Source organism: Hemitrygon akajei, chromosome 4 (genome assembly GCF_048418815.1).
Source record: "Hemitrygon akajei chromosome 4, sHemAka1.3, whole genome shotgun sequence".
Lineage (NCBI taxonomy): Eukaryota > Metazoa > Chordata > Chondrichthyes > Myliobatiformes > Dasyatidae > Hemitrygon > Hemitrygon akajei.
Genome location: NC_133127.1, coordinates 72,448,738 through 72,470,388, shown reverse-complemented (window position 1 = coordinate 72,470,388; position 21,651 = coordinate 72,448,738).

Below are 21,651 nucleotides of genomic sequence, written 5' to 3'. Positions count from 1 at the left end.
GAATAAAAACATATTATAGCCCCTTAATGGTATTTTGCTTTTAAATTTCAATGGGCTTTTAAAAATAATGTTCTCATAGTCCTTTGGCTTAACATATTCCTAATAATAAATGTACCCCAAATCTACGTGGGGCATCGGTTCAAGCTGCTCAGTGATGGTGAATGTGAAATTTTGGGATTATCAATTTTAATAGCAGAGCCTAAATTTTTGGAGAAGTGACTCATCTGCCATTGTTCCATCTCATAACATGATATAATCTGTAATGGAAGCCTTATCTAACACTGAAAATTCCAGTGCACCAATTCAGGTTATTATGCAGTTTTTCAGGGCTTAACTGTAAGTGTTTGTAAACTGTAAATTAATTCCCTCTGCTTTTGTGGGAATGTGTTCTGAGCACCTGTACTGGCTGAAGCTAATCTGTCCAGCTTGGAACTTTCAGCTAGTTTGCATGGTGTAGTGGAGGAATAAAGAAAGATATCTCAGATGATTGACTTAATGAAAGAAAATGAGGAAATTACACGTAGGCTAGATAAAAGGGATGCAGCCAGTGTTGTATATTTGGACTTTCAGAAGGCTTTGACAAGATTCCACACACGAGACTGCTAACCAGGTAAGAGCCCATGGTATTACAGGAAAGTTACTGACATGTTTAGAGCATTGGCTTATTGGTAGGAAGCAGCGAGTGGGAATAAAAGGATCCTTTTCTGGTTGGCTGCCTGTGACTAGTGGTGTTCCACAGGGTTCAGTGTTGGGACCCCTTCTTTTTATGCTGTATATAAATGATTTAGATGATGGAATAGATGGCTTTGTTCCCAAGTTTGTAGATGGTACTAAGATTGGTGGAGGGACAGGTAATGTTGAGGAAACAGGGAGACTGCAGAAGGACCTAGACTGATTAGTATAATGGGCAAGGAAGTGGCAAATGAAATACAATGTTGGAAAATGCATGTTCATGCACTTTGGTAGTAGAGATAAATGTGCAGACTACTTTTTAAACAGGGACAAAATCCAAAAATCTGAGATACAAATGGACTTGGGAGTCCTTGTGAAGAACACCCTAAAGGTCAACTTGCAGGTAGTCTCGGTGTTGAGGAAGGCAAATGCAATGTTAGCATTAATTTCAAGTGGTCTGTGATATAAGAACACGGATGTGATGTTGAGGCTTTATAAAGCACTGATGAGACCTCAATTTGAGTATTGTGAGCAGTTTTGGGCTCCTCATCTAAGGAAAAATGTGCTGGCATTGGAGAGGGTTCAGAGGAGGTTTACAAATATGATTCCGGAAATGAAAAGGTTATCATACAAGGAATGTTTGATGGCTCTGGGTCTGTACTCACTGGAATTTAGAAGGATGAGGGGGATCACATTGAAATCTCTTGAATATTGAAAGGCCTGGACACAGTAGATGTGGAAAGGATGTTTCCCATGGTTGAGGAGTCTAGGACAAGAGGGCAGAGCCTCAGGATAGCGGGGCGTCCATTTAAAACAGAGAAGTGGGGAAATTTCTTTAGCTAGAGGGTGGTGAATTTGTGGAATTTATTACCACAGGCAGGTGTGGAGGCCAGGTCATTGGATCTATTTAAGGCAGAGCTTGATAGGTTCTTGATTGGACACAACATCAAAGGTTACGGGGGAGGAATGGGGAGCGGGGCCAGGGAGGGGAAAAAGGGATCAGCCATGATTGAAATGCGGAGCAGACTCGATGGCTTAATTCTGCTCCTATGTCTTATGGCTTTACAGTATTAAAATATTGATATCTTCTGAAGGATGGTTCCAATGTGAAAAAAATGGCTCAGGTTTTCCTTCTGCTATTTTAAAATTAATGTCCTCTTTTTAATGCTGCTGCTGATGAATATCATTGTGGTACCAGTGATTAATTTTCTTCAGATGATCAAAGTTCAATGTAAATTTATTATCAATGTATGTACAGTATATGCTAACATATAGTACCTTAAAGTTTGTTTTCTTATTCAATGTTTAACTTGCTATAATCAACTTCCAAGGTGCTCATTGCCTGACTAATTAGTTACTGGAATAATGATCTTGCATTTGAAATAGCACTGGTCAGAATAATCTGATCATTTCTTCTATTAGATTCTTAGGTCACAAAATTTCCATTGTAGGTGCTTTGTTGTCATCCTTGTCTCTCTTATCAATATTTGGTCTGGCACATTACTTGTCCCATAACTGGAGCTAATCTACTGAGTTGAAGAATTCAGCCTGTGGTTGATTTTCCCAGCCACACATCCATCATCACATGAGCAGTGGTTTGGACTTTATCTACTTTGGGTTCAAATTCCTTATGTAATGGGGCCATTAACCTTTCGAGACTCTTCAAGAAGATGATGAGTTCATTGAAGTCTACAATGCCGTAAAGATGATTGCTGAGCAATACTCTTATGCTGCTGCATACCAAGGACAACGAGGTGAGAAAATCCAGTCCTGTCGGAACTCCTTAACAATGTTCTGACTGCCAACTTTTCCGTGTTACGCCAGTTGACTTTGTCATGACATCAGTTCTCTGTACTGCAGAAGATTCATTAGCATCAATATTTATCACTATTAATATTGTGAATTAAGGACAGGAACATGTTTAACCCCTACCTGCCAACAGTAGTGTATATGAAGTCAAAGTCATTATTTAAGATTTTCTTTCCACATTTTTCTCTTGTATGAATCAACATACAGGAGGGAGATTGGAAATCTGGTTGTGTGGTGCTACAATGACAATCTCTCACCCAACGTCAGCAAAACCAAAGAGCTAAAGATTGACGAGAGGGGGAGGAAACCGTAGTTCCAAGAGCCAGTCCTCGTTTTCTTGTGGGCATTCAGAGTAAATGCAAAGAAACACAATAGAATCAATCAACAACTGCAGACAACAAAGACGGATGAACAACCAATGTGCCAATGACTACAAACTGTGTAAATACATAAAAGAACAATGAACTAAATAATAATAGTAATAAATAAGTCAGTAATAAATATTGAGAATAGTTCTTGAAAGCGAGTCTGTAGATAGTGGAATTAGTTCAATGTTGGGGTGAGTGAAGTTATCCACTCTGGTTTGAAAGTCTGATGGTTGGGGGGTAATAACTGTTCCTGACCCTGGTGGTATGAGCTCTGGGGCTCCCGTACCTTTGTCCTCATGGCAGCAGCAAGAAAAGAGCATGGCCTGGATGGTGGGGGTTTTTGAAGATGGGCGCTGCTTACCTATGTTTCGTGTAGATGTGCTCATCCGTGGGGAGGGCTTTACCTGTGATAGATTGGGCCATTTCTATTACTTTTTGTAGGATTTTCCATTCAAGGGCATTGGCGTTTCTGTACCAGGCTCTGATACAACCAGTTAATATACTCTCCACTACATATTTATAGAAGTTTGTCAGAGTTTTAGATGTTATGCTGAATCTTCATAAACTACTAATGAAGTAGAGGTGCTACTGTGCTTTTTTCATAATTGCACATATGTGCTGGGCCCAGGACAGATGCTCCAAAATAATAACACTGAGGAATTTAAAGTTGGTGAACCTCACCACCTCTGATCCTCTGGTGAGGTCTGGCTCATGGACCTCTGGTTTCTTCCTCCTGAAGTTAATAATCAGCTCCTTAGTCTTGCTGACATTGGGTACGAGGTTATTGTTATGGCACCACTCAGCTAGATTTTTGTTGACTTTAGTTGGACTCATTGCCAATGAGTGAGGATAATTTTGAGATCTGGCAAAGAATATTTTTCACCCCAATAATGATGCTGTTTGAAGCATATTTCTTTAGAAGATATTGGAGGCAGCTTTTAAGTCACCAAGGCATAGTAGGCAAATAATGAAGTGATGGTATATGGGGTCTAAATGATGGTTGCCATGGACAGAGTGGGCAGAGGGCCTGTTTCTGTACTGGAGGGTGGATGTGGAGAGGTTGTTTCCTCTTACGGGAAAAAATCTAACAGCTGAGATCACTATTTAAAAATAACGGGCAACCCATTTAAGACAGAGATGAGGCATTTTTTCAGGGGGTCATGAGTCATTGGAATTCATCCTCACAGGACAGTCTGAATATGTAATTCAAGCATAGATAGATTGTTGGAAGTCAAGGGAGTGAAGTGTTATTAGGTTAGGTGGAAATATGGAGTTGTGGTTACAATCAGATAACTCATGGTCTTATTAAATGACAAGAGTAAACTAATTTGTTAGTATATACCACATCAAAGTTCAAAGTAAATTTTATTATTAAAGTACATATATGTCACTATATACAACCCTGAGATTCATCTTCTTGTGGGCATACTCAGCAACTCTATAGAATACTAACTATGACAGGATCAATGAAAGATCAACCAGAGTGCAAAAGACAACAAACTGTGTAAATGCAAATATAAATAAACAGTAATATATAACAAAAACATGAGATAATGAGATAAAGAGTCCTTGAAGTGAAATCATAGGTGGTGGGAACATTTCATTGTTGGGGCAAGTGAGTGTAGTTATTCCCTTCTGTTCAAGAGCCTGATGGTTAACTGTTCTTGAACATGGTGGTGTGAGTTCTGAGACTCTTGTACATACCCGGTGGCAGCAGTGAAATACGAGCATGGAGTTTGGTTTCCCCCTGTGGTGCAGTCTCCAGCATGTACTTAAAAAGTTTTAACTTAATCCATTGGCTAACTCATGCCAAAGTGCCAAAGCCTCACCTGAGCGACTCTGGCTTCCTTCTTGCGAAAGTTAACACATGGTGAGCTGGAGGTCGTGTATCTCCAGAATCTGTCTTGCTGTGCCTGACCACAGTGGACAAAGGACTCTGGTACCCAACTGGGTCCATGTTGGCTCAATCATACAGTGATGAGAGACCTTGATGAGGATGGTAAGGACCCAAGTGCTGAGTATCCGATACTAGGGTCAAGACATGGTAGGAGTGAAATGAGAACTGAGCACTAAGCAAGACACGAGACGACAACCCACAATGAGTTTAAAATTGAACACTGACCCTCCATTCAGGTGCTCCTTAACTACTGAAATCCTGGTGCAAAACATGGCAGCCAGTTAGCAGAGTGGTCCTGAATTCTTAAAGGAGCCGCGTCCACTATCCATATTCCGGAGAGTTAGTGCATCAAAATTCCAGAAGCTGGCATGTTTGGTTGTGTATCGTAACAATAATGTGACTACTGCAGATTTGGGGGTTGCTTGCCTGTGGCCAGTCTGTTTTCTGCGTCTGAGATGTGACTGGAAGGGCAGCATGATAGCAAAGCTGGCAGAGCTGCTATGTCACAACTCCAGTGACATGAGTCTCACACCGACCTCTGTGTGGAATTTGTACAGCTTCTTGGTAATCCCATGTGTGTTCTTCCTACACACCAAAGGCATAAAGGTTGGTGGGTTAATTGGCCACCGTAAATTAACTCCAAAGTGCAGTTGAGTGGTAGAATCTGGGAGGAGTTGATGGGGAAAATGAAAGAAAAAACAACTAGGAATAATCTAGGTTTAGTGTTACAATGGTCATCGCTCACTGAGTATGCCCTGTTCTCCTTGCTCTATGGCAATGAATGTATGATTATTATGATGGTGATATTATTAAGGCACAATTTTGAAAAGGAGAAACTTTCTACTTTCACTGTTAAGTGGATGTTTTTCATATTTCTCTGGCTATCTATCCAAAGGTTGTGTAGTTTAGTCAGAAGCATCATGTGTGCTGTACAGTCTAGTCAGTGTGATGCATGCTGTGGAGTGCAGTATGCTGATGTAATTACATGAGATGTTTAGTTCTTTTGAATAGAGTTGAATCCCTAGGCAAGAGTTAATCGATTTCTTAAGTTGGCCTCAACTGAGCCAACAGTGGGGCGAAGACAAAATAGCAATGGGTGAAACAGGTCTGATACTGTTCTAACAAGAACCAGATTGATAGAAAATTAATGAGCTAATCTTTGTCAACAGAGCTCCAGAAATGTGTCTTTACAGTATTAGCAGTATAAAAATGTGATAACAAATCAGTAGGGGGAATTCAATGGCAATTTAAATTGCTGAGATAGTAAACAGGCTTCTGATTCGTTATCCTGATTTCATCCCACTACCAAAGATTGATCTTCCCTCCTTTCTGTTCCTCGTCCCTCCCTCTGTTAGCTGCTTTCAAGATGTAGATTTAAGATTTGGGTGGATGGGAAGCAAATATTTAAAGGTAGTTTGCAAGTTTTGTTATGCTCAGTTATGTTTCATAGAAACATATTATAATGAGTTTCTAATTCAAGTAAAAAAGTAAGTAGGATTTTTTTATATGAAGAGATGCCAGCCCAGTTGTACTCTGATCAGGTACCTAGTCTCTTGGCAAAGAAAGGATTTACTTATCAGATTGTGCAACAGTTTGATAGACAATGCAAAGTGATATTCTATCAGCTGATTAATTTCATGTCATTTACCTGATGCAGGATCCCTAAACATTGAGCTTCCCTTTACCTCCTCAAACATTGTTTGACCAACTAAGTTCCAAGAGCAATTTGTATTTTTTTCTGAAGAAAGGTAGATTGCTCTCAAATCTTGGAATTTTAGGAACAAAGATTGTCTGATAATGTTCTTGGGAAACAAGTTTGCTAATCTTTAGTATCTAACCTAAAAGAAAAAAGATATTCAAACCTGAAGAGATGAATGCTGCCAACTCAATATTAACAAAGTGTTTACATTCATTTCCAATTACATGTCTTCTCACACTAGTTGTACACGTGATGAACTTGTGAGTCATGGGATACTTAGACAACTGGACAAACCTTGATGATTGGTGTCAGCAGCTCCAATCTGCTTGAAACTTCACTCTCAATACACATACATGAAGGACTGAGAGTTACTGGAGTTACAGACATTAACAACAGCTATTCTTATCAGTGAAGTCATGTCATGGCATTTAAAATATCCATATTCCATTGTCTGCCCTGTGTTATCTTGGATGATCGGATTGGTTTGGTTGTAGAGCTCCAACATATTCTTGGTGACATCTTGAGCCTCAACTCCCATTTGTCAGATCCTAATGTTTGCAGGGATATTTAAATATAAGGTGGAGAACCATATGATGAAAAATCAAGGAAATTGCTCAGAAATCTTGCAAGGATCTGGAAGAAAGTCCTCCATGTTAGCAGACTGGCAGCACATTAATGGAATGGAACCCTTTCCTTGTTATGGAAACTCTATGTTGTCCTGAGGAGATCTTGGCTGACAAATGATTCAAGTCCATCAACTTCTGTAACTGCAGGAATTCATTCAGATTAACAGTTCCAGATGTCCTCTCATTCTGGCTGGAGTGTCCCATGGGAAATGACCCACCTAAGAAACCGCCCAATCAAACAGGTAGCTTCAAACTTGAGAAGCTGTTTGGCATAATTTCTATTAAACCTTTCTGTGAATATTCTCAGAAAGTGACCGATGCAGCTCTTGTGAAGGAAAAACTTTTAGAGTCATTTAAGAGCAATGCTACTAGGCTGTTATATTTATGGTGTGCTCACATTCTTAGCTCCTTAACCCTCATCCAGTATTGTTGTGCTCATATTGATATTTCACTTGGATTTCAGGGAGTTTAGTAATTGGGGTTAAAATTGCTCTGAATGTATGTTTAACATGCTTAAATTTTTTAAAAAAATGTCTTTTTCAGAGAAAAAAGTGCTGCATATGCATTGTGGTCAGATCTTGAAGCCACCAGTTCCAGGACAGTCTCCTATAAAGAAGCAGATGTCCCCCCCCACACACACACATATGATCCCACCTACAGGAAAAGCTCTCTACATTCAATGGTGAATCATCTGTCCATTCACTACTGAACAAGCTTTATGCGCTTGACTCACCTTAGACCACTGATGTTGGTATCTGTCAAATTGGTCAGTAATCTACAACACCAATGAATCCAATAATTGCAGCTTTGTTGAGCAGATATGATAAACGAGGATGGCTAGGGGAGAATCAGTTAGGAATAATGTGGATGAGTGCTTGATGGTTGGTGTGGACTTGCTGGGCTGAGGGGCACATTTTTGTGTTGGATGATTCTATGAAATAATATGGGACATGGTCCACATTTTCTTGTCTTGCTGTTGATCTTTATTGTCCAAGAGCTATGGTGGCACAGTGGTAGAGGACAATGGTATGGTGACTGTTAAGCTTTGGAAATGATGCAGTGCTTGGGCACCAATGTCAGCTCCACTACATGTAAACGATTCAATGCCACTACTTGAATGAGAGCATGAAGCTCTCTTAATGTTGCAATGAAATAATAGGTGCTGCAAAATGCAAGTTTGCTAATAACTTAATTGAGACATGTTTGCATCTTAAATTAGTGGTCTCTCTCAGTTCCATGTGAAATTAAGTTCCATGTTTCCCATGGTTTCAGTAAAATAGACTGATTGGGCTCCATTTTGACCAATCAATCTTGACCAAGTTGATCCAGTTTCCCATTTTCCTGAAATGACCCTTCCACAGATAAAGGACATTTGCTGACATTTTTAAGAAACTGAATACCTGAAAATGGCAATTGTTAGAGATGCTTGAAAGACTGATATTTATGGCAAAGGCAGTATTGTGATGTGGGTGGAGATAGGTGCAGGATGTTGTGCACTGGACCTAGACCATATTTCTATGAGTTTGTGTTCAGGAAATTAGTGCAATCTGATCCCCCAATTTCCAATGATTAATTAGTATAGTTAATTACAGTCTCTGGCTAAGTGATGATAGTCAAAGTGACAAAATAGTATGTTATATCATTTATTGGTTTCAAGTATATAACCCTTTAGATTTTTAATCATTTTACCTATCTAATGTTTATATATATTTCCTATGTAATTCCTCATCATTGATAGCATTAATAAAGGTCTCATAATTTAGGTACTGTGATTACACTTTGCTATCCATTGTAAGGATTATGAAATAATAATTGCAGAGCACATTTATGGTACCTTTCATGTTCCACTCTCCCAACCACCCGTTACCCAGCTACAGCTAAGAACACACTACAAAATGTACCGCAGAAATTAGCCAAGACTTCTCCAAAAGCATCTTCCAAAGTCTTGACCACTTGAAGAAGAGCATTGGAAATATGAGTTTTCTCTTAGCAATCCTCACCGACAACGTCAAGTCCCATATTAGTCTGACTTGGGAACATGGTCTATTATCATTCTCTCATTTTTGCTAGGTCAAGATTCTGAAACTACTTGTCAACGATTTGGGAGTACATACGCTATGGTCAATGAAGATGTCTCACTGCCACCTTCTGAGGGAAAGGTAAGGATGGACAATAAATACTTTTTGGTCTTGCTGATACAGAACAAAAGTGTTAGTTCCTGAGATTTCTGCGAATGTGTGAACTAATAACAATGCTGCATAATGATCAAATATGGAAATAATCAATCAACAATTCTGTTCTAAATACTTTTTACGAATTTTGTGGAGAAATTAATTGGAACCTGAAGGAAATATGTGGAAGGACTACAGAGACTTGTGACATACAATTAACAATAAGTCGATATTGATTTCACCTGTTATGTTTAACTGCAGTTTTTCTCTTTAATTGAACACTTGAAACAGGAAATGGTAAATGATCTTAAGTAAATGTCTTGATATATTAAGAATGAAAAAAACTAGAAGGGAGTATAATAAAAGTTTTTAGAACATGTCTGTACTGTACTGACTTTGAACATCATACTTAACAGTAAAAGTAAAATTAAAGTAAGAGGATTTGACATTACAAATACCACATGAGAAAGTAAAGTCATTGCTTTCTTCTTTGACATACACAGATTTAATTTCAAACTTCAAGAGTAAAATAGTGGAACGATGTAGAAACTTGCCCATGTGTGAGATCAGCTTTAATCTGTGTGAGGTCCCTTTTAAACATATACTCCATAGATAAATGTATGTGTGCAGAGTTCGAAGAGAATTATCAATTGTTACTTAATTACAATTAAAAACCCTTTGGCTCATTAAATCTGTTGTTTCTTCATGCATATTCTATAACATACATGCCATCTACTTGAGCACCATCACCAAACACTGGAGAAACATTGGTGGCTAGGCAGAATCTACGGAAAAGAGTAAACAGTCAACATTTCAGGCCGAGACCTTTCATCAAGACACCATCTATTTGAATCATCAACTTTATGACTGGCTATTACTAAGGTCTGAAAAACTAGTGAAAACATTAATTCAGTTTCCTAGTTGAGGCTTACATCATATTTAGATTCTGATTTTTTTCAGGAATAAACAGCTAAATGGTTGTACTTCATTGGAAATTGATGTTACTTTGGCACATTCCTATGGGCAGGTTATTTTGGGTGCAAGTGCATTTTCTTTCTCTCTTTCTCAGTCTTTTACTCTCCATCTGAGGCTTATTACCTGTCAATAACAGGTTTACTTTGAATCAGAACTGTAGCCACCCATCTTTCCTGCTACCTCAGTTGGAGCTTTATCACTACAACACATCTCCATTGAATTTCTTTCAAGTGGATGCCATATTTGCAGCTTACAGTGGGTGAAAGGAATGGCCTCAGTGAGGACAATAAAGAGTTCGATATTATATCCAAGTGACAAGCATGGGAAGATTATAAATGTATTTTGCAAGCCTCTGGTACAAAGTAACATTGTATTATATATAGGATTGTTCCAATGGAGTCAGAATTTCTGTTTCTAAACAAAACCCTGTGACACATTAAATGGAGCAGATGTTTCTAGAATGGGTCATCTTGTAATAGGGTCTGCCCTCTAATTCTACCTAATGTTTAAGCTTGAAACCTAAATATCATGCGGCAATATGCTGAAATGGAAAGCTAATAGCAATGCAACTGCATCCTTTGAGATCGTGGTGAACAAAGAAGCTGATATTTTATTTCTTTAACCTATGAAAGTCAAGAATTAGCAAACAGACAGAGGAACAGGGAAACTTAATGACATGAACTGGAGTCAGTTCAGTTGAAGGAAGAAGTTGAAGGGTAAAAGAGATAAATATAATAAGACAATTAAAGGGAAAATAAAGGGGAAATTTTAAATAATAAAATGTCATAGGCATAGAATGATACAATATGGAAATAGGCCCTTTGATGCCACTCATCGATGCTAATTGTTGTCTTCTTGAGCTTCTTCCACTTCCCCAAGTTTGTCACCTATCTCTGTGTGTCTGTTAAACTAGTGAACTATTACTATCTGAAACAAAGAGACATGGTTTCAATTATTTATTTTAAGGGTTAGAGACAATGTGCTAAATTCTATTCTATTTTAGCTAAATGCACGATATACGACTTGATACGCATTAGACTCAGCTTAGATTTGCTAAGTAAAATTTGCTTAGATTGTAAACAATGGAACTGAATTTCTGAAGTATATGACTTCTGACATTATGTACGTCCAGTGCTACTGAAGAATGAAAATTTTGTGTTGTATTACAGGAGCATAAACTAAGGATGTGAATAGACCCTAAAGCTGGAAAGTGCCAGCTGACTCATTTTTGGTGAACTTACTTGGTTGCTATTGTGGAAATGCAGACATTTCTGAAATTCAAGAGAAGATTGAAGACATTCCTATTATCACAATGCCGATGATAAGTAAATCAATCAGCAATTTATGGCAAATCACAACTCATAAGGACTTCCTTCCCACTGATCGCTAGATAAGTTACCAACTGGGAATTACTAAGTACATTAACACCATTTCTTTCTCAACTGCACGTCATTTTTTTTTTGCCAGTTTTGCTTGCTTTCATTTTAATTCTTTGTGATACCCATTGGGTATCGTCTCTCCACAAAAGGAGAATATGAACTACAATTTCCCTAATCCGTTTTCTTATCCCCTTATAAGAGTTGGAATTTCCACAAATTATGAATGAACTCTAATATCAAGTCCCAGGACAAAGGAAGTGTGTAACTAACTGCTGGTTGATCTTAGAAGACAACTTTATACAGTATATTTGAACATCTATCACAATTTTTTAATTGAGCAAGTGAGAGCATAAATCAGGTCATTACAGGAAGGGCAAGGCCTGTGTGATAGAGTAAAGGAGAGAGAGAGAGTGCGAGAGAGAGAGAGAGAGAATTCCTTCTGAATTAAAATTATTATTCAGATCTTTCCCTCTTGTGCAAAGTGGCACTTAAAATCTGACAAATGCATTTGGCTATTTAATTATAATTTATGTCTTCCGTTCAGCAGTATCTACTCAGGAGTGTTATTTCCACAATTTTACACGTGACTTTAAGTTTTAAAAAAATTGAAAGACCTTTGAATCCACTGGTGACTATTGCTCTTGTGAGTCACCAGGTCTTCCAGACTGTCAGGATAAATTGTGCAGCCAGCTAGCTGTCATTGTGCATTCTCAATGGATGCTGCATGCTGTTAAAGTCACTGCAATGAGGCTTATGGGGGGAAATACTGTGATTCTTTGTATTTAGCATGTCTTCTTTCAAAGCACAGCACCCATATTTCATTATTCAGAAGTGGCGTTGGAAATGCTTTCACTTGTGAGCAAAAGCAAAATGAGGGGAGATTTTATGCCTCCTGTAGAATTAACTTCTCCAGTCCACTATTCATTCAACTCAGCTTCTTAAAAAAAACACAGCCTAGGTAGACCCACATTCAGCACTGGTGCTGCTTTACATCACTGCATATTGTGATTCAATTCAAATCAAATTACAACTTTTAATCACCATTAGTTCCACAGCAGTACTTAAAAGCCATTCTTGCTCAAGGGTTCAGCAGACTGTAGCTAACAAGTTGACATTCAGGTTACATTAGCCTCCAATGGCTGGTTGCATAAGCGCCTTGTTAATGATTTATGAAATGTCTACACAAGCAACCCAGAATCGTTTCATGCAAACAGTTGGTTACTTATTACCAGATACGTTCAATAGCTATGCTTTGGGCCCTTTAATAAAAAGAACCAACATAATCTGGAAGTTGGCACTGAATGGCTTTATTTTTGGCACTATGTTTTATTATTCTCTGTTCCCTAATGGTGGTCTCAGACCTGGGTTGCAATTCTTCTGAAAATTAATTTAAAAAATGAAAAGAAATCTTGATTGTCATGTTACCCAGTGGCTTATGAGCCATTACATGCCTAATGTGGAGCTTGGAGGACTTTGGTAATAGGCCTCTGAACAGTAAGGTCATTGTGCAGCCTGATTTTCGGAAGTAAACCTAAAACTCGGATGATAAGTAAATAGAAGGAAGGAAATAATCAATTTAGAGCTTTTACTGAACAAGTTCTTATCTTGATCCTGCTTCAGTATTGCACTGCTGGTTAAATATTATGTGGAAATGTGTTCCAAAATGTTTAAAGGGATAATGTTGCTCTGCTAATGTTAATGCTCTGAAAGAGGCAACTGGGCAATTGTAATGGAGAGTGGGATCTGTGTTGCTGGGAGCAGGGGGTGGAGCAGGCAAAACATCTCAACCATACTAATTGCACAGAGCCTGGCTGCTTTTATAGCCAGGCCTCACTGTCACATTTCTGTCTCATCATGCTAAACAATTTCTAGCACAGCTCTCAAGGTAGCAAATTAAAAGATTATTTCACCTCCTAAAAGTAAAAATTTGTATTCAATAATATGAATAAACATTGGTGTCATAAGCTAAAGAACGCCACAATGAGAAGAAAGGTTGCCAAACAGTTCTTGAAAGCATTTGGCAACAAGTGAGGACTCTCCCCACCCCCAACCCCCAAGGTGGTGTGAAACTGTCCAGTTACCTAATTGAGGGATACTAGTGAGACTGAAATAGGATACAGCACGGGAATTGATAAGGTCACTCATCCACTGAGTTGTGGTTTGCCTCAGACCAGTAGGAGTAACCTCACTGAGTTGTCTTGTGTTACTGAGTAAACTATTGCTGTCTCAGGGTGGAGGCAAGTCTATTCCCTCACACCATTCAGCTACTATGCAGCCTGTGCCAGACTGTAGAATTATCCTCAAGCATTGAGCTCCTGGATGTTAACCTCTGAACCTCCTGCTGGAATTCTTGTGGCCTTGGTAAAGTGTGTAAATGTTCATTAGATTGACATTTAGGAGAATTAATCAATCTGATTTGGATGAATATTAAAATCATCATCACTGTTGTTATTTACCCTAGAGTCTGGATTGTGAGTCTAGTAATATTAAACTGCATGATTTTAATGTAATAATTAAGAAAGTGCTTATTACAATTACTCAGATTGGCATAAATGTAGTTTTAGCTGTTTTCAGTGATTCAGTAATTTAAAAATAAAGGTTCAAATTTAAATTTATTATCAAAGTACCATATACAACCCTGAGATTTATTTTCTTGTGGGCATACTCAATAAATCCATGGATTAATAACCATAACAGAATGAAAGAAAAATCACACCACACCAACCAGTGCAGAAAAGACAACAAACTCTGCAAATACAAATAAAAAAAATAATAATAATAAATAAGCAAGCAAGAAATATTGAGAACATGAGATGAACAGTCCTTGAAAGTGAGTCCATTGGATGTGGGGACATATCAATGATGGGGCAAGTGAAGTTCAGTGAAGTTATCCCCTTTGGTTCAAGAGCCTGATGCTTGAGGGGTTTTAACTGTTCCTGAATTAGGTGGTGTCAGTAGTGTGGCTCCTGTACTTTCTTCCAGAAGACAACAGCGAGAAGAGAGCATGTCCTGGGTGGTGGGAGCCCCTGACGATGGATGCTGCTTTCCTGCGATAGTGTTTCAAGTTGATGTGCTCAAAGGTGGGGAGGGTTTTACCCATGGTGAACTGGGCCACATCCACTATTTTTTGAAAGATTTTTTTGTTCAAGGGTATTGGTGTTTCCCTACCAGGCTGTAATGCAGTGAGTTGATATACTCTCCACTACAATCCATAGAAGCTTGTCAAAGTTTTAGATGTTATGGATGTTACTCCTAAGGAAGTAGAGTAACGAAATACTGAAGTATTAAATAATTAATTAATACTTTGGAAGTATTTTCGTGTCTATCCTACCTTGCTTTGTATAAAAATTCCTCATCAGATGGGTTCAAGTATAGACCTTTCACGCCCAGTAATAATAGCCTCTACACATTCCAAAAGTGAGTGAAATACAGTAGATGAAAGCCCCTGGTCCCTAAAAGCACGTGAGCCTTTGCATCACAAGCATTTCAGGGGCTATAGTGGTTTCCCACGATGCCAGACCCAGGCTCCAAGCGGATAGCATTTCCATGCATGTTCTTAAGTGGCAGCGAAGGCATCACTGTTACACAAAGAAGCTTCACTGTGACACCTTCCTTCCTTCCAACAGTGAGCCAGGCTTCCATCCCACTCTCCTTCGACCAGAATAGGGTGTAAAAAACCCTGGTGCTCAGGCTCCCATCATCGAGTAATCTGGGGGTTAATGCCAAACATCGATTGGCAGTCCGATAGTTGAAGCCCGATGGCTGAAGACTGGAGGTTCAGAGGCCTGTCCTGGGATTGGAGAAGTGTGTGTGTGAGGAAGTGAGGAAGTGGAGAAGTGAGGAAGTGGAGAAGTGAGGAAAGGGGCCTTGTTTTGTTCTGCTCTGTGTTGTCCTGCCGGAATTGTGGGCATGCCATGTTTCCACTGGAATGTCTGGTGCCACTTGCCCAAGCACATCCTTTAGTGAGCTGATTGTTAATGCAAATTACCCATTTCACTGTGTGTTTTGATGTACCTATAATAAATAAATCTGAATATGAAAATGAATCCATTGCCCTCTCTGTCCCTCTATCTCCATTTGTGCTGACAAATGCAAAAACCATTCGAAGAAAATTCACCCTGTACTGTATTGGGACTTTCATCTCGGGATCTGGTGGAACACAGAGTGCACTAAGAAAAGCAAGTGAGTCAAGCATGGGGTTGGATCCAAACCAGAGTTTGTTGGGGCAAGGGGTGAAAATCAGAAAAGTTGCAGTTTGGGAACCTGAAAGAAAAACATAAAGTGTTGGAAAACTGAGCAGTTCCGGCAGCATCTCTGCTTTTCCACAACTTTCTGTTTTAGACCAGGAAGGGTTGTTGATTGGAGGTGATGGTTGAGGACTAGCTAGTAGGGCAACTGGCATGCGGATTGCCAGTGGATGAGAGGTGAAATGGACATTGAGTCAGATGGATGATGCTTATTCAGGAGGGGGCTGGGCTGGGTTAGATGGAAGTCCGTGAATCAGAGGGTGGGGATTGCTAAACTGGTAACCTGCGTCTGACCATTTGAAGGTCAGCCCATAGAGCTGGGACTAGGGCAAATGCTTTTGGAGAGGAATGGGTGAGCTTATAGGGATGAAGCTGAAAACTTTGAGGGGAGAGGTTTTGAGTCAAAAGCAATGCAGGTAAGCCAATAAATAATCTGCTCATTTCTTGAATCAGGTTCCAAAAGCTGGACTGGGCCCTGCTAAATTACATAATCACAGAGAAAGCAGTGTGATTAAAACCTAGGCTGCCTGATAGTCCCAATTACACAGCTGCTCGAAGCCATATTGTTGTGTATTCAATATTTCATTAATATTGTAAATATATTGTTTGATTAAGCATTCTTTGTTTGTTTAAATAATTCATTACATAAATGGCATACGGCATCACACCACCATATCATACATGCATGCACATTAAAAAAGCAAAGTTCTAAGCCAGGAAATTTCTCAGTAACTCTCTATGGCCAGCAGCGTTAGAATAAGAGAAATGAGCTCTCAGATTTGAGGGATTAATTGGCTTTTTGTCCTAAATGTCTCTGTTAGTTTTTGCTGTTATTAATTAACTCATATATCTCACCTCTAGATCACTTGGATCTCCACTAAGTCTTGTGTATTTGAACTGCAACAATCTAAGTTGCAAAGTATTTATTTAAATCAATTAATCCCTATATTTCCTCAGCAGATCAGGCAGCATATGTGGAGAAAGAAATGGTTAATGTTTCAGAAAGAACTGAAACAGAAACAAGCTAGTTTTGGCACTGGAGATGATGGATTGTGGAGGTGGGGCTGTGGAAATGGGTGGAACTCTTGAGGTTTCTTAGGTAGGTTAAAAAAAAGTGACCTGACTCCCTGCGCTGCTCAACTCTCTCCCAATTTGCAAGTGACTACGGTAGCAAAACCGTTTCTAGATATTGAGTTATACACAGGAAACGCTGGAGGAACTCAGCAGGCGAGGCAACACCAATGGGGGAGAAATAAATAGTAGATGTTTTGGGAAGGGTTTCAGCGTGAAATGTGAACAGTTTATTTCCCTCCATACATGCTGCCTGACCTGCCGAGTTATTCCAACATTCTGTATGTGTTGCTCAGGATTTCCAGCATCTGCAGAATCTCTTGTAGATAAACACATTACTCCCTTTGAATTACCCATTTTAGTTTTGTTCCTAACTGTTCAGACCATTTATAGAACCCCATTCCACCTAAGATATTACTGCTAAGGGTGGTAGTGGAAGCAGACATGATAGTGATATATTAGAGGCATGTAGATGACACATGAACGGGAAGGGAATGGAGGGATATGGATCCCGTGCAGGCAGATGGAATTGGCTTCATGGTTAGCAGAGACTTTGTGGGCCAAGGAGGCCATGCTGGATGGTTTTCTATATGAATGTATGAATTAGGAACAGGAGCAAGCCTTTCAGCCTCTCAGGCTCAGACTTCCATTTATAACAATTAGATTTATTCGTTACATGTACATCAAACTGTACAGTGAAATACCGGTAGTCATTTTGTGTCAAATTAAATCAGCGAGCAGCCCACAAGTGTTGCTATGCTTCCTGTGCCAGCATAGCATTCCCACAACTCACTAATCCTAACCTTAATCGTATATTTTTGGAATGTGGGTGCAAACCAGAGCCTCTGGAGGAAATCCATGCCGTTATGAAGAGAACATACAAACTCAGTGTAGGACCCAATGGGAATTGAACCCTGATCAATAGCTTTATGTAATAGCTTTATGCTATCATGCCACTATAGTGTCATACAGCAGAGAAACGAGTCCTTTGCCCACCGCGTCCCGACCCACCGTTTTGCCAACCTGTTATAATCCCATTTGCCCACATTATGCCTGTATCCTTTCTGTCCTTTCTAATCAAGTGCCCAGTTAAATGTCTCTTAAGTGTAGTAATTGCATCCTATTTCACCACTTCCTCTAGCCACCAAGTTCCAGATATCAACAACTCTCTATGTATAAAAAAAATTATCACTTTAAAACTTCTTCCTTTCACCTTAAACCTATGCCCTCTTGTTTTTGATATTCCTACTATGGGAAAAGAGTTCTGACTCTCTACCAATACATGCCTCCTACAACTTTATCTATCTATTAGGCCATTCTTCAGCCTTCTTTACTCCAGGGAAAACAACCTCAACCCATCCAATCCCTCCCCATAATTAAATCCTCCATTTCATGGTGAATATCCTTTTCACTCTATCCTCCACACCTATATCCTTCCTTTAGTATGGTGACCAGAACTACACACAGTGGTCCAAGTGAAGTCTAATGGGTGTTTTGCAAAGATGCAATATAATATCCCAACTTTTATATTCTATGCCCTGACCTATGATGACAAACATGCCATGTGCCTTCTTCATCACCCGTCTGTCTATGTTGACACTCTCAGGGAACAATGGTCATGAACACCCGGGTCATTCTGTACATCAACATTTCTCCATACTGGACCATATATGGTACATGTTGTATCTCTATTGAACTTCCCAATCTGCATCATTTTGCACCTGTCAGGATTAAATTCCATCTGCTACTTTTTCGGCAACTTTCCATGTTACTGTAGCTGGAGAAAACTTTCCAAGCTAATGCGGCTGATCTGATTATGACTTCAGTTCCACATTTTCATCCCCTTGGGAGTATTTTACTTCGTTGCTTACCAGTTATCTATGTTTATTTTATTGATATTCAACCCCCATTGAAGCTGCGAGTTCCAAAAACTCAGGATGCTGCAAGAGAAAAAAAAAGCCTTATTTCTGTCTTAAATGGGTGGCCTTTTATTTTTTAACAGTGATTCTTGGTTATATATTCTCTAACAAGCTGAAACATTTTCTGTACATCTATCTTGTGTTTCAATCAACTCCCCCACTATTCTTCTAAGCTTGAGTGGATACAGGCCAATTTGGTTTGTTCAGTCTATAAACAGATTAAAGAAACAATGTAAAAAATTATCTGACTATGTAGTCCTACTTGAATAGCAAAGGTTGTGCGTTCTTCCTCACATTACAGTGTTTTTTTCCTCCAACATCAAGGAAACGGTAGAGGGGGTGATTACTGGTCACCTTTAACGTGTCAGCAATAATCAGCAAAAAGATCACCTTCATAGTTTAACCAAGGTCTGCTTTTACCTCATCTCCCAAAGTCAGAAGGTCTGCAGCTCAATCTCTGACTTAACATCTTTTGAACTTCCTGCAGTTTTTGAGATCCTCCACTTATTGCAGATTATAAAGGTTTCTGCCAGCTTATAGTGATTCTTTCCAAGTAAGTTTCTTAAGCCACTGTATTACCACAAAATACATAAAAAGTAGTACTGGCCAACCAATGACTAACCTGCTGTTCTGTGACATCACTCATTGATAACTTTTGTTAGTTTTGGGTAGTGTAATGTATTAATGTATGGATTTATTTTTGTTTTGGAGCAATGATTCCACACACTGCCCCCCCCACCCAGCACTATGTATTGATCTATTGACCTGCACATGTACATTGCTCTGTCTCTCGATGCAATGTGAATACACTGGTTAAAGCCATCTCCCACATGCGTGCTTTTACTTAATTGATATGTAGTTGTGCACAAATTGGCGATCAGTACGAACCTAAATGTCAGAAAATATCACAAACTTCACCAACAGTTGCAGCATGATTACAGGACGAAATAGTGAGAGTTAAACAGCATGAAAAAGCCGTCATGAATGTGTAATAGTGAAAGACACGTTAAACTTAAAGAGAAAATAACATGGTGATGAGTTCAATCGGGAAAGTTGATGAATTTGATAGCGCTAATGAAGGCTGGGAGTGGTATATCAGGAGGATGGAACTGTATTGTAACGTGAACAATGTGGAGGAGCAAAAAAAACCCTGCACTTCTTAGCTTAATGGGCCCAAGAACGTACAGTCTCTTATGCAACTTAGTAATCCTTGAGAAGCCAGCCAGCAAGACCTTCAATGAAATTGATACAATTTTACAAAATCACTTGAGCCCTAAAACTGCTGGTAATAGCTGAGAGATTTAGAGTTTACAAAAGGAACCAGTCAAATGATGAAAGACTTTCTGAATACATTGCGGAACTGTGCACATTTTCCCAGAATTATGACTTTAGAAGTGAATTTTCTGATGCATTAAGGGACTGGCTTGTATGTGGTATACATTGTCAAAGCACTTAAACGAGGCTACTATCTGAACGAGACATAACTTTAGAATGGACATTGACCATTGCAATATCATTAGAAATAGCAGTGGAGGATTCAGCAGACCTGCAGAAAAGGAGGTTAGAATGTTAAATGCACAAAATGTCCCTGAATGGTGTAAAACAGCCAAAGATGTTATTGATGTAGCAGATTCTTCCATGATGCAAATGTCTGTTGGTTCAAAGAAATAGTCTGCAGGAAATGTCGTAGACAAGGCCACATAGAGAGAATGTGTAAGGCTGGATAAATGGTCAGCTTTGTACATAATTCCAGAGGCTGACTACAACAGACTGTTTTCTAAGCTACCATCAGAAAAGGCCTCAGTGATCCTAAAGACTTACACAGGCGCAAAAGTGTCTCCCAAATGCAAACTGAAAGTAAATGTGACGTATGGAGGCCAAACACAACAGTTAGAGCTTTATGTATTGAAAAGTGGAGGGCCAGCACTTTTAGGACATGAATGGTTGAGAAAAACCCAACTAGACCTGCACTCAATCATAGCTCTCAGATGACATCAGCAGACAACTGGAGCCCAATGGTAGCACTGACCAGAGACAGGCAAGACTGCTTAATGCTAATGAGAAGGGGATTGGTAAACTCAAAGGCATGAAGGCCAGAACTGAACTGGTTGGAACAGCAACACCAAGATTCTATAAAGCATGTCCAGTGCCTTATGCACTACATCCTAAAGTGGATGCTGAACTGCAGAGTTTGGATGAGCCCGGAGTTCTCTCTAAGGTTGAGTAGAGCAATTGGGCCATGCCCATTGTCCTGGTGATCAAGAAAGGGAAGGCCAGAGCCATTCACGTATGTGAGGGTTTCAAGGTGACCATCAACCTGCTGCGTACTGTGATGTACCCCCTGCCGTGAATCGAAAACGAGTTTGTATCTTTGGCAGACGGGGAGAGGTTTTTAAAGATTGACTAGCCACAAGTCTATCTGCAAGTGGAGACTGATGAGTCAGTCAGGAAGTTCCTCACAATCAACACTCACAAGGGACTGTTCCAGTATAATTGTCTCGTCTTTGGCATCACATCAGCTCCAGCAATTTGGCAAAGAGCAATGGACCAAGTGCTGTAAGATAACCCAGGAACACAATGTTACCTTGATGATATCATTGTGACTGGCACGAATGATGACGAGCACCTCCAGAACCTTGGTAAAGTGCTTACCAGGCTGAGTGAGTGTGGCCTGCGCACAAAGAGAGAGAAATGTGAATTTTTTAAGAATAAAATCTCATATTATGGACCTGTCATTTACAAGCATAGCTTACATCAGTCACAAGAGAAGAATGAAGCAGTGCTACAGGCACCCAAACCAGAAAATGTGTCACAACTT